The sequence below is a fragment of the Sapajus apella genome, unplaced genomic scaffold (genome assembly GCF_009761245.1).
Source record: "Sapajus apella isolate SASKATOON/1434 unplaced genomic scaffold, GSC_monkey_1.0 scaffold29, whole genome shotgun sequence".
Classification (NCBI taxonomy): Eukaryota; Metazoa; Chordata; class Mammalia; order Primates; family Cebidae; genus Sapajus; species Sapajus apella.
The window spans coordinates 15,046,144-15,072,657 of NW_022436969.1; the positions used below are offsets into that span (position 1 = coordinate 15,046,144).

The 26,514-nt window shown below is 35.0% G+C and overlaps 1 protein-coding gene across 4 annotated transcripts in view; it reads right to left on the reverse strand.

Moving 5' to 3' along the window:
• DLGAP1 (DLG associated protein 1) overlaps nucleotides 1-26,514 on the reverse strand; it is a 979,377-nt gene that overhangs the window by 732,286 nt on the left and 220,577 nt on the right. The gene's annotated exons all lie outside the window — the stretch shown is intronic.

A 26,514-nucleotide genomic window follows, 5' to 3' on the forward strand; every position in this document is an offset into this window, starting at 1 on the left:
TGCTGATATAAATATTCACGTTCAGGTTATGGTGTGGAAATTAGTTTTTAACTGAATTGGATAAATACCAAGGAATGTGATTGCTAGTACATATGGTTATATTTTGTAAGAGACTGTCACACTGTTTTCTGAAGTGGTTGTACCATTTTGCATTTCCATCAGCTATGAATGAAAGTTCCTGTTTCTCTGCATCCTTGTCAGCACTTGGTATTGCTATTTTTGTTGGATTTCAGCCCTTCTCATAAGTGTAAAACGGTATCTAGCTTTAATTTGCAGTTCCCTAATGATGGATGATGTTCAGCATATTTTCATGTGCTTACTGTCTGTATATACATACACATGTGTGTGTGGGGGGGGGGGTGCCATGACTCAGATTGTATATTATTTTTGGTGAGGTGTCTGTTCAGACCTTTTTCTCATTTCCTAACTTAGTTAGTTGTTTTCTAATTGTTGAGTTTTAAGATTTCTTTGTGCATTTTGGATACTAGTGCTTACCAAATACGTATTCTGCAAATATTTTCTCCGTCTGTGGCTGGTATTTATATTCTCTTTATTGTATCTTTTGGAAAACAGTATGGATATCCCTCAATAAAACAATAAATGCATAAAAAGTTTTTTTTTTTCTGAAAGTAGAAGTTTTAAATTTTAATAAAGTCCAAGTTATCAGCTTTTTTCTTTTATGAATTGTACTTTTGGTATTATATCTAAACACTTACTGCTAAAACTAAAGTCATGTACATTTTTCTATGTTACCATCTAGAAGTTTTACAGTTTTGCGATTTACATGTCTATGATTTATTTTTAATTTTTGTGAAAAGTGTAAAATCTGTTAGAATTATTACTTTTTTGCATATGGATGTCCAATTTATTTGAGCACCATTTGTTGTAAGGTCTGTCCTTTCTTCACTGAATTGCCTTTGCTTCTTTGTCAAGGATCAGTTGATATTTGCATGAGTCTATTGCTGGGCTCTCTATTCTGTTCTATTGATCTATTTTTCTGTTCTTTCACTAATACTAAGATGTCTTAATTATTGTAGCTTTGTGGCTAGTCTTTTTTAAATGTTTTAAGTTGACAAATAGTAATTGTATATTTGTAGGGGTTATATATTGTGATATTTTGATATACAGTTACAATGTAGAATGATTAAATTGAGCTAATTAAAATCATCACCTCACATAAACTTATCTTTCTTGAGAAAAACATTTAAAACCTAATCTTTTAGCAATTTTGCAACATACATTATTATTGATTATAGTCATCACTCTTGTAATAGGTCACTAAAGCTTATTTCTTTCTATCCAAATTAAATTTATACCCTTTGATCAACATCTCCTTCCCTCATTCACATCCTGCCCCAGCCTCTGATAACCATCATTCTACTCTATGCTTCTACAAATTCAAATTTTTTAGATTTCACATGTAAGTAAAATCATGCAGTATTTGTCTTTCTGTGCCTGTCTTATTTCACTTAGCATAACATCTTCCTGGTTTGGGCTATGTGTGTGTTGTGTGTATGTACCTAAGTAATAAAGAAAATACGTGTGTATACACACACACACACACACACACACACACACACATACACACACACTCTCTCTTTCTTTATCCATTAACCCACCGATTGACACTTAGGTTGATTCTACATCTTAACTATTGTGAGTAATGCTGCAATAAACATGAAAGTGCTGATATCTCTTTAATATACTGATTTCATTTCTTTTGGATATATGCCCAGTGGAACTGCTGGGTCTTATGCTAGTTCTATTTTTTTGTTTTTTTTGAGGAATCTCCAAACTGTTTTCCATAATGGCTGTAATAATTGAAATTCCCATCAACAGTTCCTTTTTCTCCACCCTTGTCAACATGTTATCTTTTGTCTTTTTGTTAATAGTCATTCTTAAAGGTATAAGATGATATCTCATTGGGGTTTTAATTTGCATTTCCCTGATGATAATAAACATTTTTTCATATATTTATTGTCCATTTGTATGTCTTCTTTTGCGAAATGTCTATTTAGGTCAATTGCCCATTTAGTTTTTGGACTCGGTTATTTGTTTTCTTGCTATTATTGAATTGAGGTCCTAAAATACTTTTAATATGAGCCCCTTATCAGATATATGGTTTGCAGATATTTTCCCCCAGTCCATGCATTGTTTCTTCACTCTACTGTTTTTTTTTTTTTTTTTCCCTCTGCAGTAGCTTTTTAGTTTGATGTAATCCTATTTGTTTAGTTTTTCATTTTGCTGCCTTGCTTTTGGGGTCATATCTAAAAATTCAATGCCCAGACCAACGTTGTGCAGATTTCTACCATGCGTTCTTCTAGTTGTTTTATAGTTTCATGTCTTTAGTCTATTTAAGTCTTTAATCCAAGTTTTGAGTTGATTTTTGTGTATGTTAACTAAGGGTCTAATTCTAATCTTCTGTTTCTGGATATCCAGCTGTCCCAATATTATTCATTGAAGAGACTGTCCCTTCTCTATTATGAGTTTTTGGTACCTTTGTCAAAAACAAATTGATTTTATGGATGGGTTTATTTCTGGTGTTTCTATCCTGTTTTATTGTTCAATGTGTCTGTTTTCATGCCAGGACTATGCTGTTTTGAATAATACATTTTTGTAATAGATTTTGAAGTCAGCTAGTGTGATTCCTCCAGCTTTGTTCTTTTTGCTCAAGATTGCTTTGGTTATTCTAGATCTTTTGTGGTTCCAGATAAATATTAGGATTTTTTTTTTCTATTTCTATGAAAAATGACATTGGAGTTTTGATAGGGATTGCATTGTAACTGTAGATTGTATTGGGTAGTGTGGGCGTTTTAACATTAATTCTTCTAATCTATGAACACAGGATACCATTCCATTTATTTGTGTTGTCTACAGTTTCTTCATCAATATTCTATAGTTTTCACTGCATTTCACTTTCTTGGGTAAGTTTACCCCCTAAGTATTTTTTATGCTGTTTTGAAGGGGATCAATTTCTTAATCAGTTTTCAGACAGTGAAATATCAATGTAAAAAATGCTACTGATTTTTGTGTGTTGATTTTTTATCCCTGCAACTCTACTGAATTTGCTTATTAGTTCTAACAAATTTTTAGCAGCTCTCTTAGGGTTTTCTGTATATAAGATCGTATCATTCACAAACAGAGACAATTTCATTTTTTCTTTTCTAGTTGGATGCCTTTATTTCTTTTTTTATTTATTATTTTTATTTTTTATTGTACTTTAGGTTCTGGAGTACATGTGCAGATCATGCAGGACTGTCACATAGGTACACACCTGGCAAGGTGCTTTGCTGCCTTTATCCCCCCATCACCCGTATCTGGTATTTCTCCCCTCATTATCCCTTCCCACCCTCCCTACCCCTCACTGTCCCTCCCTAGCCCCCGCAACTGACTGAAGTATGTGATGCTCCCCTCCCTGTGTCCACATGTTCTAATTGTTCAACACCCACCTGAGTGATAACATGCAGTGTTTGGTTTTCTGTTCTTGTGTCAGTTTGCTGAGAATGATAGTTTCCAGATTCATCCATGTCCCTATGAGGGACATGAACTCATCATTTTTTATGGCTGAATAGTATTCCATGGTGTATATGTGCCACATTTTCTTCATCCAGTCTATCGTTGATGGACATTTGGGTTGGTTCCAGGTCTTTGCTATTGTAAACAGTGCCTCAATGAATATACGTGTGCATGTGTCTTTATACTAAAACAATTTATAATTCTTTGGGTATATACCCAGTAATGGGATTACTGGGTCAAATGGAATTTCTATTTCTAGGTCCTTGAGCAATCGCCACACTGTCTTCCACAATGATTGAACTAATTTACACTCCCACCAACAGTGTAAAAGTCTTCCTATTTCTCCACATCCTCTCCAGCATTTGTTGTCTCCAGATTTTTTAATGATCGCCATTCTAACTGGTGTGAGATTGTATCTCAATGTAGTTTTGATTTTCATTTCTCTAATGGCCAGTGATAATGAGCATTTTTTCATATGTTTTTTGGCCTCATGGATGTCTTCTTTTGTAAAGTGTCTGTTCATATCCTTCACCCACTTTTGAATGAGTATGCTTGTTTTTTTCTTATCAATCTGCTTTAGTTCTTTGTGATTCCAGATGGGTAGATTGCCTTTTATTTCTTTTTCTTGTCTAATTGAACTGGATAAAACTTATGGCAATGTGTTAAATAGAAGTGGTGAGATGGGCATCCTTGTCCACTTCCTGATCTTAGAGGAAAGGCTATCAACTTTGTACTACTGAGTATGTTAGCTGTAGATTTTTGATATATGGCCTTTACTGTATTGAGGTACTTTTCTTCTATACCTAATTTGTTGATGATTTTTTATCATGAAAGAATACTGAATTTTGTGAAACACATTTTATGCATCTATTGAGATGATCATATGTTTTTTGTTCTTCATTCTGTTAATAGTGTATCCCATTGATTTGTTTGCATATGCTGAACCATCCTTGCATCTCAGGGATAAATTCTGCTTAATCATGATGAATAATCCTTATAAATGTAGTAAGTCTTGAAGTCTGAGTCATGTCAGTCATTAGCCTTCTGACTTTGTTCTTCTTCAGTATTGTGTTGAATATGCCGGGTCTTTTTTCTTTTCTTATTAACTCTATAATCAGTTTGTAGATATCCATTACATAACTTGGTGGGGTGTTTTTTTTTTTTTAATTGGGACTGTGTTGAATCTATCGATCAAATTGGGAAAAAATTATATCTTAACAATGGTGACTTTTCTTATCTGAAGACATAGAATGTCTTTCTATTTGCTTAATCTTCTTTGCTTTGCTTTTTTTTCATCAGACGTTATAATTTTCCTCATCTAGATTTCACGTTTTTAAGACTTATATCTAAATATTTCAAAATTTTCAGGTGCTAATGTAAATGTTTTAAGTTTCAAATTCCAATTGTTTATTGTTAGTATATAGAAAAACAATTGACTTTTTAATATTAACCCTGTATTCTGTAACCTTGCTATAAGTTCTTATTAGTTCTAGTAGTCTGTATAGAAAATTCTTTGGAATTTCTATATGAAATTACAAATTTGAAATTTGGAATTTCAAATTATTTGGAATTTTCTATATAGACAAGTATATTATCTGTGAACAAAGACAGTTTTATTTATTCTTTGTCAATTTATATATCTTTTAATTCCTTTTATGTCTTATTGTATAAGCTAACACATCTGGTATTAGGTTGATGCAAAAGAAATTGTGGTTTTCTCTATTGAAGGTAATGATGAATGTAATAGCATGTTTGTGGATGTTCTCTATGAAGTTGAGGAAGTTCCCTCTATTTTTATTTTACTTATTTTTAAAATCATAAATGGATATTGAATTTTGTCACAGGCTTTTTCTGAAGATTACATTTATTTGTTTTCCATTTCTGTCTACCATTACTCCTCCTACATTCTTGGGGTGGGGATGGAAAGGCCTACTGATGGAATACCATGCTATTTTGGTAGGCCATTATCTCTCTCTCTCTCTCTCTCTCTCTCTCTCTCCTTGTTACCAGCAGCTAGAGATGACTAGATCGCTGTTTATTCATCAAAGTTGTTGGCACCTGTATATTTTTCTTTTTCCTCAATATCACAATAAATGTCTTCAGCATAGAAGTAGATAAGCTATTTTAACTCTTGGCCTCCTTTCCCAAGCCACCTGGTTAATTTAATTTCACTTCGACACTCACATTCCAAAACTTACAATCACCATAAACTTCTTCAAATCCAAGATCAGTAACTCTAAGAGAACTTACTACCTCTACTCCCCTGCTTTGAGTTTCTGTACTTAACTACTTCCACTTTTTCCTTATCAATATCTCTGGTAAAATTTGCCTTCATCCCAGTACATCAAATCTTTTCTTTTTTTCTTCTTCTTTTTCCAGTTTATATTCTATGGATTATAATTTCATTAAGACTCTTGCCAAGAATTTAGTATCCTTTGTTCTCATTTCTTCACTTCCATGTGGCAAAATCCCAACTGTGCATGCGTGCAACTCAACTGCCTTATTTTGCCTCCATCTAAGAAAGCACAGCTGGAGAAATCAGAAATGAGTAGACAGTGACACTGTAAATTTGTTATCAGTAATATCAAATGGCCCTCAGGGCAAATAAGCAATTTGACCATATTTTTCTTTTCCACTCTCTCTATTTTCTCCCATCGTGATTGTTTCAAAACATTTCCATTTGCCTCAAGCTGGGACATATTCCTTAATGTTCTCCGTTGACATAGTAGATATCTTGTGATCTACTTCACACAAGAAGAAGCCATTATATATATGAAAATTCCAACTAGTACTCCCTAATAAACCTACAAATCTACCTAGATGAAGTCTTGTCTCTTTTTAAAAACATTTATTTGATGAGCAGGAAAGAAATTCTACCTAGGGTCAGGGCGTCTCTTTATACAGCAATGCACTATATAATGATATTTAGGTCCACAATGGACCAAATATGTGACAGTGGCCCTATACAATTGTAATACTGGCCGGAAGTGGTGGCTCACGCCTGTAATCCAAGTACTTAAAACAGACCACAAGAGAAAATGACCTTCACTAAAAGGAAGCCAGGGAGTAAGAAAAGAAGAAAAAGAAGACCACAAAACAACCGAAAACAAGTAACAAAATGGCAAGAGTTAAGTCCTTACTTGTTAATAATACACTAAACTCTCCCATCAATAGACATACAGTGACTGAATAGATAAATTAAAAAAAAAATGACTTGTTGCTTACAAGAAGGACACTTCAACTATAAAGAAATACATAGACTGAAAATACAAGGATGGAAAAGAGAATCCATGCAAACGGAAACCAAAAAAGAGCAGGGGTAGCTATGCTTACATCAAAATAGATTTCAGAAGAAAAACTATAAGAGGAAAAGAATAAGGTCATTATATAATGATATAGGGGTCAATTCAGTAAGAGGATATAACAATTGTAGATATGTATACACCCAACACTAGAGCAGCCTGATATATAAAGCAAATATTAGAGTTAAAGAGCGTGGTAGACCCCTATACATTAATAGAAGACTTTAGCGCCCCACTTTCAGCCATGGACAGATCACCCAGACAGAAAAATCAACAAAAAACATTGGAGTTAATCTGTACCTAGACCAAATGGACATAATAGAGATTTACAGAACATTTCATCTAATGGTTGCAGAACACGCATTCTTCTCCACAGCATGTGAACCATTCTAAAAAACAAACCATATGTTTGGCCATAAAACAAGTCTTAAAACATTTAAGAAACTGAAATATATCATATATCATCTCAGACTACAATGTAATAAAACTAGAAATCAATCATAAGAAATTTTGAAAACTATGCAAACACATGGAAATTAAATAATATGCCCCCAAATGATTAGTGAGTCAGTGAAGAAATTAAGAGAGCAATTAAAAATTTTCTTGAAACAAATGATAATGGAAACACAACACACAAAACCTATGGAACACAGCAAAAGCAGTACCAAGAGGAAATTTTAGAGCTATAAGCGCCTACACCAAAAATGTAGAAAAACTTGAAATTAAAAAAAAACTAATAGTGCCATCTTAAAGAACTAGACAAGCAAGAGCTAACCAAACCCAAAATTATTAGAAGAAAAGTAATAACAAAAGTTAGAGCAGAAATAAATGAAAATGATATGAAGAAAACAATGACAAAAGATCAATAAAATGAAAAGTTCATTCTTTGAAAAGATAAACAAAATTGAGAAAACTCTTGCCACCCTACTTAAAAAGAGAGAAAAGACCCAAATAAATAAAATCATAAATGAAAAAAGAGACATTAAACCCAATACCATTGAAATTCAAAGGGTCATTAGAGGCTACTATGAGTAACTGTCTGCCAAAAAATTAGAAAAACTGGAAGAAATGAAAAAAAATTCCTAGACAGATGAAACCTACCAAGATTGAGCCAGGAAAAAACCCAAAATCTGAATAGGTCAATAATAAGTAACAAGATCAAAGATGTCATAAACAGTATCCTAGCAAAGATAAGCCTGGGACCTGATGGCTTCACTGCTGAATGTTACCAAACATTTAAACAAGAATATCAATCCTACTCAAACGGTTCTAAAAAATAGAGGAGGAGGGAATACTTCCAACCTTTTTCTATGAGATCAGTATTGCCCTGATAACAAAACCAGACAAAGACATATCAAGAAAAAGAAAACTATAGGCCAATATCCCCGATGAGCATGGCTAAAAAATCCTCAACAAAATACTAGGAAACTGAATCCAACAACACTAAAAACATCATTCATCATGTCCAAGTGGGATTTACCCCAGGGATACAGAGACGGTTCAACATATGCAAATCCATCATACTAGTATCATACTAAATGGATAAAAACTGAAAGCCTATCCTCTAATATTTGGTATACAAGAAGAATGTCCACTATCAGCACTTTTATTCAACATTATACTGGACTTCCTAGCTAGATCAATAAAATAAAATAAAAGGGCATCCGAATTGGAAAAGAGGAAGTCAAATTATCCTTGTTTGCAAATTATGTGATCTTATATTTGGAAAAATCTAAGGACTCCACAAAAATTACTAGAACTGATAAACTGATTCAATAAAGTTGCAGCATACAAAATCGACATAAAAGATCAGCAGCATTTATATATGCCAATAGCAATCTACCTTAAATAGTAACCAAGAAAGTAATACCACTGATAATTGCTACACATAAAATTAAATACCTAGAAATTAACTTAACCAAAGAAGTGAAAGATGTACAATGAAAACTATAAAACATTGATGAAAAATTAAAGAGGACACAAAAAATAGAAAGATATTCTACATTTATAGATTGAAAGAATAAATACTATTAAAATGTCCATACCACCTAGAACATCTACAGATGGAATACAATCTCTATCAAAATACTCATGAAATTCTTCACAGAAATAGAGAAACAATCCTAAAATTTATATGGAACAAAAAAGACTTAGAATAGCCAAAGCTATCCTGAGCAAAAGGAACGAAACTGGAAGACTAGCATTATCTGACTTCAAATTCTACTGCAGAGCTATGGTAATCAAAACAGCATGATATGGCATAAAAACAGACACATAGACCAATGGAATAAAATAGGGAATCTAGAAACAAATCCATACATCGAGAGTGAACTTACCACTAACAAAGATTCCAGGAACATACTGGAGAAATGACAATCTCTTCAATAAATGGGAGAAACGGACATCCATATGAAGGAGAATGAATGTAGCCCTTGTCCCTTTCCATATTAAAAAAAGCAAAATGGACTAAATACTTAAATCTAAGTCTTGACATTATGAAACTACTACAAGTAAACATTGGGGAAACTCAAAACACCAGAAGCACAGGCAACCAAAGAAAAAGTAAACAGATAGGATTACATCAATTTAAAAGCTGCTGCACAGCAAAGGGAACAGTCAACAAAGTGAAGACACAACCCACAGAAAATGTTTGCAAACTGCTCGTCTGAGAAGAGATGACTAGAATATATAAGGAGCTCAAACAACTCTAAGGAAGAAAGACTAATAATCCAATTAAAAATGGGCAAAATATCTGAATAGACATTTCTCAAAAGAAGACATATAGATGGCAAACATGTATGAAAAGGTGGTCACCATCATTGACCATTTAGGAAATGCAAATTAAAACTACAATGTTATATCACTCCAGTTAAAATTACTTTTATCTAAAAGACAGACAATAACAAATGCTGATGAGGATGTGGAGAAAAGGGAACCCTCATACAATGTTAGTAGCAATGTAAATTAATACAAGAACAATAAAGAACAGTTTGACAATTTCTCAAAATAAAAAAATAGAGCTACCATATGATCCAGCAATCTCACTGCTAAATATATTATGCAAAGAAAGTAAATCGGTATTATTGCAGAGCTATCTGGACTCCAATGTTTATTGCAGCACTGCTCACAGTAGCCACATTTTGGAAACAACCTCAGTGTCCATCAACAGATGAATGAAGAAACCATGGTATATAAACACAAGAGAGTACTATTAGCCATAAAAAAATGAGATCCTGTCATTTGCAACAATATGGATGGAACCAGAGGTCATTGTGTTAAATAAAATATCTAGGCACAAAAAGAGAAACTTCACATGTTCTCACTTATTTGTGGGAGCTAAAAGTTAAAACGCTTGAGCTCCTGAAGACAGAAAATAGAATGATGGTTGTCAGACGCTGGGAGGTGAAGAGTGGGGAGGAAGTGGGGATAGTTAATGGGTACAAAAATAGAAAGAATGACCAAGATCTAGTACGTGATTGCACAACAGGGTGACTATAGTCAATAATAACTGTACATTTTAAAATAAAAAGTATGATTGGACGGTTTGTAACACAAAGCATAAATGCTTGAGGTGATGGATACTCCATTTACCCTGATGTGATTATCACCCATTGCATGCCTGTATAAAAATATTTCATGTATCCCGTAAATAGATACACCTACTACATATCCTCAAATTAAAAATAAATAATTTTGGGGGGAAAACAAAACAAAAAATAACAACCTAAAAAGCAGCATCACGGTAGCGTCTGTGGTAACTGTCCATAGTCCTGATTAAGTATCCTCTTTAGTTTGTTTCTATACTTGCTCAAATTTATACAAATTAATTTCAAGATTACCTATCAGGTAGTTTTTTCTTTATTTATTGTCAGAAATATTATGTCTTGAGAAGAAATAAATGTCATATTCAGGAATATTATAATTCACCTTATATGAATATGTGAATGACATTTCAAACATGCATACATCCTTCCTTATATTTAAGTATATTAAAGATATGACTTGGAAAGACAAAATGGCGGCTGCCAATAAAGCATTTTCTTATGCTGTTTGCTCTCCATTACCCTCCTTTCCAAAATTAATTTTTCATACTTCTCTGCCCCTGCTCTGGAAGCCTGGGTGGCTGATCTCTAGGACAGACTGCCAAGCTAGCTGGCTTCTGATTGGATTTTGCCTGTGGGAAGCAATGGCAGTAGAGCAAGAGATTATCAGGTAGGCTGAGAGAGAAATTGGGGTATTTCCTCCCTGCACCTTCAGTGCTTTGCCAAAATTACCAGGAAGCAATTGGGTTTTTACAGACTACCACTCCCACTGTGTGATCTCTCTGTTAGAGCTCTAACCCTCTCTGGGCTTATTCCTTTGTTTTTCAGTTGATACAGAGTCTTGCTCTGTCACCCAGGCTGGAGTGCAATGGCGCGATCTCGGCTCACTGCAGCCTCCTCTTCCTGGGTTCAAGTAATTCTCCTGCCTCAGCCTCTCGAGTAGCTGGGATTACAGGCATGTGCCACCACGCCCGGCTAATTTTGTATTTTTAGTAGAGACAGGGTTTCTTCATGTTGGTCAGGCTGGTCTCGAACTTCCAACCTCAGGTGATCCACCAGTCTCGGTCTCCCAAAGTTCTGGGATTACAGGCTTGAGCCACCACACCCGGGCTGTTTTTCAGTTTTTTAAAGAAATAACTCATTCCTACCATTTCTATTCTGTGGATCCTTCCACATCCTCTATTTGTTTCCTTAGTAAACAGATTATTTAAAAACCTTTTTGTATTTACATCATCTGAGTAAATCCTATTTCCTTCCAGGACAATGAATGATTCAGAAGGTGTTTAAATTAAAACTAATATACCTAATTGAGAGGACAGAATATTTGTAGAGAAGGAATGAACATTAAATGTCTACCAGATGCACATGTTAGTAGGGAATAGTCTGATGGCACTGTGCATGAAATTCTGTGGCCATTGCTCACTGTTCAATCCTTAATGGGTCAATCCCATTGTGTCCATTATTAATAATAATATTTCATGTAGAACTGAATAAACTGAATAATAATTATTTCATTATTATTTGGAGTTTACTAAGAGGTTAGCGTGAAGTTTAAAAGTAAGGTATTATGAAATCAAGAATTCATTTCGTCACATTTACACCTACTAATTTTACAAAGAGAGAACAATGAGCATAAAACCTACAAACTATCCCCCAAATTCCTGCCATCCAACACAGAAATGATGCTGTTGGTCAGAAAATGTAACGTTCATTACAGTAAAAAATGTTTTCTATTATTCTGTTGATGGGTCTTTAATTTTTTTTTAAAATCACATTTGAAAGAAGTGTAACTTAAATTTAAATGTGGCTAAAGGTATTCTTATTTACATAGGAGAGAAAATTAGAGTCAGTGCATACTGAAGAGAGAAACTGTGAGAAATTATAAACGGTTAGACTTGTTTTCTCAATAATGAACTTTCTGCAAGAAAACAACACCTTGAAAGAGTCTGATGGCTTCTGTAATGAATGCGTCATTTTATGAATAACGGTGTTAAAATTATGAAAGTACAAGAGAATTCGTAAGACAATGTTATTGTAGTGTAAAAGGCCATTTTTGCAGAAAGAAGTACAAGAGCCTAAATTTACTCTCAACTTTAAAACCAGACATTAAGAACAAGGAAACAAAGTTCCAGCATAACAAACAAAAGAAATTTTACACTCTCTGGTTTGTGGACCTCTGGAATGTAACTCAATCCATGCTCAAAAAAAAATGCATTAGCTTTTCTCATATGGGACTTAGGGCTGCAGAAGGGATCTCACAGAATCAAAGCCAGCTTCCCCAAAGCAAGCAACCCAAGAGACCAAGGTGAAAGCGATAGCACTTTTTGAGACCTAGCCTTAGAAAACACAGACCCTCACTTCTGCAGAAGTCTCGTACACAGGTCAGCTCTGATTTCTTTTCAAAGGAAACTGCACAAGTATGGGAACACAGAAGGCAAGATTATAGGGACCGCCTTGAAGCTTAGCTACCAGGTAATTAGGAGAATCGTGACTGCTCATGAATTTGTTAGTTTAAAGCTTTTTTATTTTAAAATAATTTTAGATTTATAAAAGGTTGAAAAATTAGCAGTCTCTTATACCCTTCAACCATCTTCCCCTCATGTTAACATCCTATGTAACCATATCACAACGATCAAAAACTAGGAAATGCTGGTAGAGTGTTATGACCTAAACTACAGATCTTACTTATTTCCCCAGTTTTCCCACTTATGTTCTATCTCTGGCCCTGATCTAAGCCAGAAAACAAATTGAATTTTGTTATTGTAACTTCTTCGTCTCTTCTAATCTGTGACAGTTCCTTAGTATTTGTTTGTCTTTCATGACCTTAAACATTTTACATTTTAAAGCTTACTGGTCAGATATTTTGCATAAGGTCTTTCGGTTTGGGATTGTCTGATCTTTTTCTCACAAATAGACTGGCATTATGGGTTTAGGGGGAGATGACCTCAGAGGTGAGGTGCTATCTTATCACATCATATCACAGGGTACATTATGTCAACACGATTTATCACTGTGATTGTTAACCTCAGCCTGGTTAAGATGCTGTATGCTGGCTCTCTCTACTGAAAGTTACTGTTTCTCCTTTTCCATGCTTTATTTGTTAGAGGGAAGTCATTAAGTTTGGCCAATACTCAAGGGGAAGGGAATTAAGCTCCATCTCCTGGAGGAAATATTATCAAGGAATCTGCGCATATGTTAAAACCCCTCAGAGATCAATTAGTTTTTAATTGGAGATAAAAGATACTTTTTGATGGAGATAGGGGGCTGTATAGGAAACAGATAACATCACAGGAGATCTGAGAAAGTATTTCAAGTATTTCAGCTTTATTTGGATTATTCACAGTCCATCACCATTTCTTTATTCCTTACTTAATATAAATAAACATAATACAAACATATTATACCTTCCTCTTGTCATACTCTACCACATCAAAATTTTATAAACTATTTTGAGAAGCATAATGTCAATATGACACCAAAGAATTGTCCTCCAAACACAAGGCATGTAAAGTTTCTTGTTTTGCTTTTTTTTTTTTTTTCTTGGATGGAAGGTCAAATAGAAATTAACTATAATGGTCCCTAATGAATACTAATAATGGTACCGAGAACATCTTGACAAAGTACTGGAGAGGTTCCCAGACAGCATATTTTTAAGATAGAAAATTATGTTAGTTGCACTAAAATTCAATTTTAATTAGCCATGACACTTATATACACTTTAAAGCTGATGAAGTGCTCTTCAGACTAACAATTGCTAATAAGCTCTGTTTAAATTTAATTTCTGTTTCCATTTGACAGTAACCAAGCAAAACCTGTGATTCACTATGATAACACAGCATGGTTCAAGTGCTGTAAGTTTTCAATATGTTCTTAGTTATGTATCTAGCCAATTTAATTTCAAATGTATAAACTCTTCTACCCTTCTCTCTGAGAACAATAATTTACTTTGAAAGATTTGGATTTTAAACTTTTATAGAAATAATATATCAATGGAAAATATTTTATATAACACAGGCCTTTTGTTCTTTAAATTGTAAAAACGATAGCCCTTCTTTGAATCATATTTTAGCAAATCATATTCCACTAGAAGAATGACAGGTGAACAAATACAGTGCCACTTTGATAACTGTAGTAATTACATTACTATGTTAACTCCCTACACGTCTCAGCATCGACTCTCACTACACCCATTTCAACTCATGGCAATTTGGACAGATGCTGACAGGTTTTTTTTTTTTTTTTTTTTTTTTTTTGTTTTACCTATTCATGAAAACAAATCTAAAAGAAGGATTTAAAAGAGGTAAAAGAAGAGCATGTAATAAAAAAAGGATGTGCACATGCACCCTAAACTTTGTGTTTAAATCCTCCTTCCTTCATCCTCTCCCTGCCTCTCCCCTTCCCTTCCTTGATACAGGATGAAAAGCAAAATTGCAGATGACTTTACCTCATTTGTGAAGTTTCCTGACTTCTGCTCAGTCAGGTTGTTCCCTTTCCTGAGCTTACCCACAATATTTTTGTCTCTGTTCAAACACCCTACTCAAACCTGTGTTCCAGCTTATTGGAAGCACATATTCTTCTGTCCCTTGACGAAGCACTCTTGAAATGAGAAGAATGACATATTCATATTGTACCCTCATGATGCCCACCACAGAGTGGACACCCATTAACTATTAAGTTGAATTTTAGGAAAATTTTTTATTTAAAAAATTCTAAAATTGCATATATTCAAGGAAGAAAACTGAGGAAGCATTCAGCTTGCTGCACTTCCTCCTCCCCAAATGTGAGAAGGTAAGTAGGGGCCAGAGAAGACATCAGGAGAGTAACATCATATGAGCCACTTGAGAATTGTTTGTTTGTCTGTAAAATAGAAGTTACTTTGCAAATCGAGCTATAATCCACGAAATTATCTAATTATTTGAACCTGCAGGTTTTTTAAATTCCTAGTGCCATTTGGAATAATGTGTTAAATACAAAAAAATTTCCTTGTTTATTTGTTTTTGCCAGCACTGCTTAAGTGAACACTTTCTCTTATTTTACTGAAAATACAACCTCATGTCACTTAGGAATTTGTTGGCTTACGTGCCACTGCCTCATACTAAGCCAATATCTTCAAAGGTCAGTCAAAAGTGACTCTCTGATTCACAGGCTGCACTTTACAGCTTAGACCCTTTAAGTTTTTGTTGTTATTGTTGTTGTTTGTGTTTTTTTTTTTTTTGAGATGGAGTCTTGCTTTGTCGCCAGGCTGGAGTGAAGTAGCACAATCTTGGCTTACTGCAACCTTTGCCTCCTGGGTTCAAGAGATTCTTCTGCCTCAGCCTCCCGAGTAGCTGGGATCACAGGTGCGTGCCACTATGCACAGCTAATTTTTGTATTTTCAGTAGAGATGGGGTTTCACCGTGTTGGACAGGATGGTCTCAATCTCTTGACCTCATGATCTGCTCGCCTCGGCCTCCCAAAATGCTGGGATTATAGGCATGAGTCACTGCACCCGGCCCCGTTAAGTTTTATAAATAAATGTTGCCTTTTCCCCCTCCCTTAAATGAATTATTTTAACCCTTTAATGCAATGTTGTTTATTCCCCATATTGAGCCACTTCCACTGATACTTATCTTAAAGGAGGTGGCTTCTACTAGACAAAAGAAAATAATATGTGCACAATTGTCTTTTCTAGCTGATTTACAAACAGCTATTTACAAAGTATAAGGCCATGTCCCTACCAGTTGCTAGAATATTGAATAACCAATTGTTTGCATGTGGGTCTTTTATTCTTATTCCTTCATTTTAATTTAGCAAACATTTATTGAGCAGCTCAAGGAGATGTGCTTTGTGGCACAAGTTAGCGTGGGAGAAACATATAAACAGCTATCCTATCCTTGAAAACTAAATAAATGAATCATGCCTCCCTGCTCCTTCTGGTTCAGGCATATTCACCCTGACATTAGGGGATTAGTCAAGACCGTGCTTTCTCCACTCTTCTGAGTTCACTGACAAACTATCACGTAGCTCAGTATTAGGACAGAGGAAGCCCTGATAGGGGGAATGGCTGTGTGTGCCTTTCTGTTACTAATCCTGAACTCTCCACTTAATTACCACGCTACCTGAGGCTTTGGTCCTTGCTTGTTTGTGATCTGTAGGACAGGACAGACATGTAGATCCCGCACAGGAAACTTTAAATTTGTTTGCTAGTAATATTCATTCCCTTTCTCCGCAGTACACCTAGTTCTTTTCAGGGAATTTCCCTTCCTCCAGTGGGTGCAGTCTTGGTATGATGATAAATCCTAGAAGCTAAAGGAGTCCCTGGAGCCTCCTTTTGTTAGAATTTTGAACTGAGTGGAGAAATCAAGGACAGAAGAAATTGTTAGAGTTAATGCCTTGACTCTGGGGAAGGAGGGCAGTTGACTGCTTCAGCCAACTGTCCCTGCCACCCAGGGCTCTGGAAGGTCCTGGTTCCTGCCTTTTCTGAGACTGACTGCGGCCTTCTCTTCAAGCTTGTTAGCTTCCTCAAGATCCTTCTAATACATTCTTGCTTGCTTATGTTAGTTACCCAGAGTCAGTTTCTTTTTTTCAGAAAGCGGCCCTAATAGACTCCATTTAGAAACAAAAAAAGAAAGGAAGCAATTTTTGCCTGAGTTATGAGTAGATTAAATTCAATATGTACAAATGGCTCCAGTGACAGCATGAATTATTAAACTTAAACTAAGTTAACATGAATCACTTTGTAATTATTTCATATCATTGATCATGACTAGTGCCAAATGAGTTATTATGAGTTGTAAAGCTATAATAAAAATATTATGATGCAATATTATCATACATGCCAAGTGAAAAATTCCTTTGAATCTCTTACCTGAAAAAAAAATCTGTAGATGCCATATGCTGTTTAAAGTATTTCAGGTATAGTATCCTGGTTGAGCATCCCAAATCCAAAAATCTGAAATCCGAAATGCTGCAGTAAGCATTTCTTTTGAGCATCATGTTGGTGCCCAAAATGTTTTGGAATTTGGAGCATTTTAGATGTCAGATTTTTGGATTTGGGATGCTTAATTTCTATTTCTATTTGTATAAGGTAGGCTCCTTTCCATCATTTATAAAAGAGAATGCTGTCTTCTTCAAAATATTGTGAGTTAAATGAGATGGTATCTGTGAAAGTTTCTCAGCAGAACTTCTCTGAATTATGACCCCAATCTAAATAGCCATTCCAAATTATTTTCTATTGAAAACCCAAGGTCAGATTTATATCCTTGTTAGGTATATTTAAAAAGCCTGACACCTAAAGTCATTTAGATCATAAGAAAGCATAAATCTAGCTTTTTAAGTTAAGTCAATTTGACAACTTCTTGACATTTTGATGAACTGTGTTCTCCGTTAATTAAATAGAAGCAAAAAAGACTTTCCAATGTTGAAATTTTTTAACTATGTAAATATACTGTAGAAGTTTTGAGAAAATACCTCTTTTTCACTCTTTATTTTTGGTATCCTTCCTTCAAAAAACTTAATCAGTAACTACTTACTGAGAAGTTTTATTCAGTAAATATGAACATGATGATACAACATAACGAGGGATTATATATATATATATATATAGCAGCACTATTAATTCTAATCAAAATATGTAACTACACTTTCAGGTTACTGAAAGCAAATGAGCTGGCAATAGGAGCTGCTTTCAGGTTATTAGAAATGGGTGCCCTTTAGGCAAAGAGCTCTCCAAGGGTAATCTGTGGGCCAACTGCTTTCAAATTACTTAGTCTCTTCAATAAAGCGAATTTGAAAAATGCCCCTCTCCACCCCAAATTATTGAATTATAATTTCTGAAGAAGTAGAATACAGGAATAATCATCAATAAAAACTTTTCACATAATTTGCATGAACATCAAAATTTGAGAACTATAACTCGGATCATCTGTGGTAGACTTTATCACCAAGTAGGCAACAGTCAAAGTGGGCCACTATGTGATGGTGGGAGCGTTGTGCAGTGCACAGCTTTGGACAGTGCTGTTGGTATCACAGTCTATACTGTACAGCAGCTCTGATTGCAAGATTTAATTCATATCTTATGGTTGCCAAGGAGAAGTTACCCAAATAGCAACCGAGAGAATCTATCACATTTGCACTTTTCAAATCTTCAGCTTTACAATGACACCAAGCACGAGATGTGTGAAGGGCTGTGTTTTGATCTATCTCCTAAATCCTAAAGGGATAATTGACATCATTAAAAAAATTGTTTTGTTTCATCATTTATTTGATGAAGTCTTGGGTTTTTAAACCAAAGAATTGAAGAAAGAAGAAAACCTTTTGTTTAGAAATTTTAGATCGTTAAAGTACTGGATAAACAATTTTTCCTGCTGAGAATTATCAGCTTTCAGTCTGCAGTTTTTTAGTACATGCTCAGAAGTCCCTAAAGAAAAAAAAAACTATTAAAAGTTGATTTCTTTATTTTTTCTTATGAAAGTGATGCCAAATGCTCCTTTTAAAAATAGTCTCACATTATAAAAACTAGCCCACATTCAAGTAATATTCAGGGTGAGTGGCTCTGGAGCCACAATCAAAACTGTAGCATCTCAACACCCGTTTCCTCAAATGATATACGAAACAAAGCGTCTTCATTTAAAATCAAACTGTACAGGCCTCCTTAGTTGTCTGCATGTTCATGGATATTTTCAGAAACAGAATCTAAAATAATATTTATTTGAAAGGTTTACAAAGTGAGATTACTACTTTTCTCAGTGCAGATTGTCCAAGTTGGTCCAACTTCAAGGGTATTTTTCAATCTGGATGTGATTCTGCAAATCCACATAGAATCCATTAGGACCTACTTAATATCATTTCCTCCCCATATCTTTTATCCTCCTTTTCCATGCTCTGTTTATTTATTTAACCTTCTTTTTTCATCTTCTTAGTCTTTCAAGCATGTCAAGTTAGCCCTCCAAAGAGACATTTCCTTTGTCTTGTAATTTACTTGTTGTGTTAATTTACTTGTTGTGTTAGGAATTCTCAATGAACCAAATAGTCCTTTACTGAAATTCAAACTAGTTTTCACATTCAAATAGTTGTTTTTAATAGGCCAAGAAATCCCAGTGAATAATTACTGTTTACATAGTTTCCACAGTGTTTATACGCATTTTTTAAATTTAAAAAATGTGTAGAATTTTCTTACATGTAGTTTTCCTTATGGCCCTGATAATGTACCTTATTACATCTACATTTATGCATTAAAATCAAGTTGGTATAATTTATCAGTAAGAATGAGCAGAACGCCTTAGCTTTATTTACCAAATACACTACTAGAGGAAAATATAATCAAGATAAAGATATTAGAAAGAAAATGAGAACTGAAAAGAAAATGACATAGATTCCTAAGCAAGTAAGACTTTTAATACGTTTCTGGAACATTAATATCAGAACAAATATAGTCTCTTGAAACCAGATTTTCTGGTGAAAGTAGAACTTAACGTAAAAACAGATTGAAAATGTTAAAAAGGAGATTAAGCTGTATAACAGTTTTCTTTTCCTAGAGATAAATAACTATGAAAATGAAACAAATAGAATAAAATCATAAGTGTCCTAACATAATTCACATAATCAGAGCCTTTTGGATAATTCCAGTTATGATCCATAGAAATAATTTCTTTTCTGATGTGAACTGAGTTGTGAGAGCACTGAAATTTGGAAAGCATTTTGTTAGAAATTGGGAAAAGTTTCAAATCTCTTCCAATGCATGCTGTTGAAAAGATCAACAAATGATGGGCTTCTCAAAGGTTCCATGTGGTTTCTATGCAATCATACAAACTTACACAATTTCATTTTGGCTAAATGATGATGGATAACAAATATAGCACAAGACGTGCATGCTCTTTCATCTCAGCATTCATGGGCCTATCATTCACCATTACTTTACTCCCCAGTTTAATTGAGGTACTGAGATCTAAAGGAGAAAAAATTAGCTTTTTCATTTCTTTTTTTGTTAACTTCAGCAATTCATTTTTGGTCTATTAAAAGCCAAAACAGGCCAGATGCAGTGGCTCATGCCTGTAATCCCAGCGCTTTGGGAGGCTGAGGTGGGTGGATCACAAGGTCAGGAGATCAAGACCATCCTGGTCAACACATTGAAACTCTGTCTCTACTAAAATACAAAAAATTAGCTGGGCGTGGTGGCATGTGCCTGTAGTCCCAGCTATTTGGGAGGCTGAGTCAGGGGAATCACTTGACCTCGGGAGGCCGAGGTTGCAGTGAGCTGAGATCACGCCACTGCACTCCAGCCTGGTGACACAGTAAGACTCTGTCTCAAAAAAAAAAAAAAAAAAAAAAAAAGTTACCCAATGTGTGATTGAGCAAGTCCTCCTGGGGATTACAATGCCCAGTGGTTCCTAAAACACTGATTGCTGAGGTCACTTCTAGAGTTCTTGGTTTAGTACGTCAGGAGTTAGGCCCCCCAGTTCACATTTCTGGCAATTCTCAGGTGATGCTGATGCTATTGTCTGAGAAACACACTTTGCTTACAGCATTGGTAAGTGAACCAGTCTGTGAATTTTCATAGACTGCCTTTCATTTCCTGTGGGTTATGATGCTGAAATCTCACTGTAAGTCCATAGACAAGGCAACAACAAAACTGTGTCAGCTATGAACACAACTCTTAGAAAAAAATGGTCTCATATGAATGCAAACATATGATAGAAATTACATAGCACTTACAAAGAGATAAATCTTAGTTAAATGGATGAAGGAGGAAAAGGAAATAATATACCATCAGTTTGAAACAAATAGAAATGCAAAATCTAACAGCACTGGCTGGAGGATATGGGATGCCACCAGTAAAATGTATTTTAAGTATTTCTTTTACTTTTTTAAAAATTGGTTTTGTGAACTGCCATTAAATTGCTACACATGGGTGTGGATCTGAATATTTTACAAAGAAACTTCAGCAATACTTCCTTCCATTAGACTATTGACTGGCCAATGATACTGTTCTGGGATTTTTTAACTTATCCTTATTTTTCTAAACATTTTTAAATTTATTTTTTAATTGATAAATAAAAATTGTACATATTTATCATGTACCACAGGTTGTTTTAAAATATATACACTGTTTAGAAAGGGTAAACCAAGCTATCCTTTATAATTGTTTATCTGGGATGGTCATCTGCCATTATGTAGAAAAATGATACATTTTTGCTTCCATCATGAACACCGTCGGGCGCCAGACATATCTGCTACTCAAAAGCTGTTCCCCTTCATCCTCAAAGCCTTTGACCTAGTACTATATTTGTGTACTGATTTTTGTGGAATGTGTCTTTATTTCAAGAAAATGCACTCCATTTCTTTGTTTTAGGAAGATTACAGCTTCCTCCCCAGGTTTTTAGGGGACAAAAGACTATTATCCATATAACAAACCTATCAAGATTCAACTTGAAATATTTTATGCATTCTTTTTTTAATCCACTGGAATTAATTTTGCTCCTGGATCACCTTTTCAAGGACACAATCAGCTCTCACAGCTGACTGCTCCAGTGGGTGCTAGAAAGTCCGCCCAGAATTCTGGCATATGGAACTGAAACGAAGGAGAATACAAGCAGCCAGGCATTAAGGAGGATTTGGGGTAAATCTGCTCTTGGAAATACAAACTAAGGAAAAACTTTCCACTTCAAAACAAGAGTCATAACTTTCTTTGGGAAGTGGCAGAACAAAGGGATCTTGCATGCTCATTCAAAAATTCTCTTCAGAAACATTAGGACGCCTGGGAGGAAGAAAACGAGAAGGGCAGGCAGTGACACTAGGAACCCAATACCTGGTGGGCCTGTGATTACGTGTGTGATACCCACCTGAGGGCTAGACCACACATGTGGCATGCCTGTGAGGGCTAGATCATACATGTAATACCCATGATGAGGGCTAGATTACAAATGTAGTGCATATAAAGGTGAGATCATGCATGTAGTACCCATGTAAGTGCTAGATTACACACAGAGTTAACTCACAATGAGGACAATTACACATGTAATTGTCATGATGAGGGCTACATCACACATGTAGTACCCATGATGAAGACTAAACGATGCATGTGATACCCACAATGAGGGCTAGATCACACACGGAGTACTCACTATGAGGACTAGAGACACACTGACACAAAGTGGCCCTGGAGCTGTCCTCAGTGGCCCTGATCATGCTGGTTTGGTGAGAAAGTGTCAGAGAGAAAGGGGAGAGTGCTGGGCTGACTCACCAGCCCTTTGGTGGTATGTTGTGAGGCTTGTGCCTTGTGCTGTAGTGTTTAGCAGAATCATTCTTGGACACTTGAAACAGCTGATTCTTGGAACACATTATTTAAAATCTTTCTAATTTCCCCACTGTAAAACTGATGCAATAATAGTTCCTTAATAGTTCTTTTGGGGTAGGAAGCACCTCTGCAGAATACAGTGCCTGGAATATAACAAGTACGCCTTACAAAACAGGAACAAAACTCATAAGTCTAATTACTATCATATCTAAGGCATTTGGAGGTGGACTGACCACGGATGGGGACAGTCCGAGGACAGCCTTGTCCTCAGTTTTGCTTCTGTGTACTTCCTGCCAGATCCTCTCAAGGATTTCTGGGGCTTCATGAGAAGAGAACTCATCCCCTCGGCAGGAGACATTCTTCATCAATGATATCTCCTCATATGACAAGCTATTTCGAGGTCACTTTATAGTAAATATATTAGAGATTTCAGTATCCACCTCATGATGACACAGACAAATTTGATTATAAAACAATATCATAGCAATGTGATCTCCTGTGATATCCTCATGTCCCATGATGTTCCTTTCTAAGAGCATTTACTTCAATGATAAATAATATATTTTGGATTTCTCCTTAGCACAAGAAATGCTTACTAATTTTGAAATAAAAAAAGTAGGATATTTCAGCATGTGTATAGTTCTGATTTTTGGAAAAACATGAAACCCACTTATCTTTTTTACCCTACACTGTGGCTGAAAGGTACACAATGTCAAAATAGCCTTCAAAAATAAAAATAGCTACATTTTAGAATATTTTCTCCCTACCTTTGAACATTCAATGTTCATAAAAATTAACAGCAATGCAATGAACACCTGTGTGCCCATTGTCTAACTTCATTGATTATTATTTTGCTTTCTTGCTATCTTTTTTCTTTACCATTTAACTTGTAGACATCATGACACTTTGCTGCTAAATGTCAGCATGCATATCTTAAGAACTTATATATCCCACATAATCATACTATCTTGTCTATTAAAAATATCTCTTATCTAATATGTAGTCCATTCTATTAGGATACTAATTTGAAATATATTTTCCTGGATAAGAGTGCCAGTAGGAAATCTGGGCTAACAAGGCTCATTTTCCCCCTTCAAGTCCTATGTAAAAGGGGAAGATGCTTAAGACAACCACATTCTGATCAGATTAATGTGTCAATCTTAAGAATTTAACAAACAACTTTAATATTTAACAAAAATTAAACATTAAATAACATCTTTTATTTTTTAGACTTTTTCCAATGTTTATGGATTTCTGATAGCACCATAATATATTAAATTCACTCTTGAAAATTAAAAAAAAACAACCTAATTTACACAATTTACCTATTTACTCTTATAGCAACTCATGTGGTGCATCTTTTGGAGTAAATGCTGCTTTAGATGCAACAGAGTAATCGTAACTTTTGCCAAATTAGTGATGGGGGAAATGGTAATGAAAATAAAATAAATACTGTTGGTCCTTCTTTGTTAATTCTGTATCAGAGGTTGTTCCCCTTCTGAGCCAAAATATTTAAGAGACAATGGATCAGTTATATGATCTGTACCTCATATTCTTCCACCATAAAATAGGATTATATGACCATCAACATTACAATGGATATAGGATATAGGATGTAGGATATAGGCTAATGGATATAGGATGAAATTGCGTTTAGTTCATAGATGCCAGGGCACAACACAAATCTAAGCTATATGCATCTCAATGATATCTGCTATCATCCAGTGTAACAAAATAGGTATTAGCCAAGTACTTAGGATAGCCTATCATATTGGAAGAATTTTTCTCATAATCCAGCAAGTGTCTCGTAATACATTTTCTGGAGAGTTTGTAAGATTTCATAAACAGTTCTCCCTTATTCTTCTTTTAAATATAGTATGATTAAATCACATGAAATTACCATTTTATAGGTTAAAAGTGATCTTATATTATCAATTTCATATTGTTCAACCTAGTAATTGTAATAGCTGTGGTCTGCTATGATGTTAGCTACTACTGGTATAACTCAGAAGATTGCTCCAATATTCAAAGTGTATAGGCTCGTAGATGTGCTTTGGAAAGTGCTTGGTACGTGACATTCAATTCATAAGGGGCATTATCACTATTCTGTAGAATGCAAATATTTTCATAGCGTTACTGATGCTTCAACATTTTGTGCACAACTTTCTTTCGTCGGCATTATGAAAACATATAATGAGTTACAAATTGTGACAGAAAATCTACAAAAGACATACGTACTTTTTTGGGAGCTTATGTTACAAAGAGATTTTCCTGCACATTTCTTTAGTGAAGTAGGGGATTTCAGAAAAAAAAAAAAAGGCAAAGCTTGCTGTTTTAGCAGCTTTATTGCTCTGTTTTTAAAATGTAATAAAACAAACATTCCAACCCCTCAAAATGATTAATCTTAGCAAAGCTATTATTTTTTGGAAGCAATAAGCTTAGAGTTTCAAATGAGCAGCAAGTTCCAGACTACAGCAGCACAGAGATAACACAGAGTCCCAGAGCAATTCATTGACCTTACAGCAGGAAATAATGATGCATCATCAGAATCCACTTGGGTGGTATCACTTTGCCAAGAAGCATTAGGCTTCCTTTTCAAGTAAGATTTGATTTTGCTGCTATTTCTAGAGAGGTTGAGAGCATTTCTATCAATGAAAGGCAAATATACTCTTATTCACCTAATATGATCCCAGCTACATGCTGAACAACAACAACAAGAAAAGCCAAGAGCCTGGGGACAGGGCTCCAATTCATCTGTTTTTCCTGTGCAAGGCTCCACTTCAAGTCATCCTCATGGAATGGGGGAAGTTTTTAAAATAATAAATCCTTAAATATATATTCAAATGTTACTACTGAAAACCTGCAAGTGTTTTAGTACCACTTGCTGATGGGAAACAAACCTTCCCTACATGTCTTCATCTTATTATCATTGAAGAGTTTGTGTGTTTATTCCTATTAAACTATGTGTGTATATTTTGGGGTTATTTGGGGGCTGCATGTATAATATTTCCCAGTAGGAGCAGCATGACAGAATTATAAAATGTGGTAAAATGTAATTAGGTTTTATGATGTTCTTAACATAGATGCTGAGGAAGTGTTCTAAATGATATTTTTCACTTCCTGATTTGATTTTTAAAAAGGGGAAAATGGCCATGGCAGGTGTTATTTCGGGAAGGCCAAACAAATTTTATTTAGAATTTCTAGGACAAACATTTATGTATAACACTTCTGGATGAAAATGGATGATTTTCCAGTAACATAAAAGTGCACATGAACTGTATTGTTAGCATCAATCTGGAACATTCTCACACCTTTGAAACTCTAACTTCTAGGGTGCAGAGAACTCAGCAGAGAGCAGAACTGGTCACAGTCTCTCATTGCAGTGAGGATTCAGCTAGTCTCCCTGGGCCAGTGCTGGCCTGGGAGTGCACAGTGTCAAACCCCAGGCTGAAAGGTCAGGGGTGGTTTCTGTGTCTCCCCCTATGCCCACCCTTTATCCCAGCATCTCTTTCTCATTTATCAGGACTTCTGTCTCAAGGGTAATTACTTAGAACAGAAAACAAGATTTTGTTAGTTCACCAATGGACAAAAGAAGAGTAACAAGAAAGGTTGAAAAAAAGGAAGAAAGGTTGTCTACGAAGCACTCAAGTGAGTTAATTGCTAGTTTCTTTTCAATTCGTGGTGACATTTGTTAGCTCATTTTACCCTTATTTCTTCCTTCAGAAAAAGAAAAGAAAGAGAAAGCGAGAGAGAATGGGAATGAGATACCAATTGTTTCATCATCATATCTTGTTTCAAGGTTGTAAAGCCCCATAAGAGATAAGCTCTCTTATTTTATTCCATGATAATGGCTTAGAATTCTGTTAGTCTTTAAAAAGCT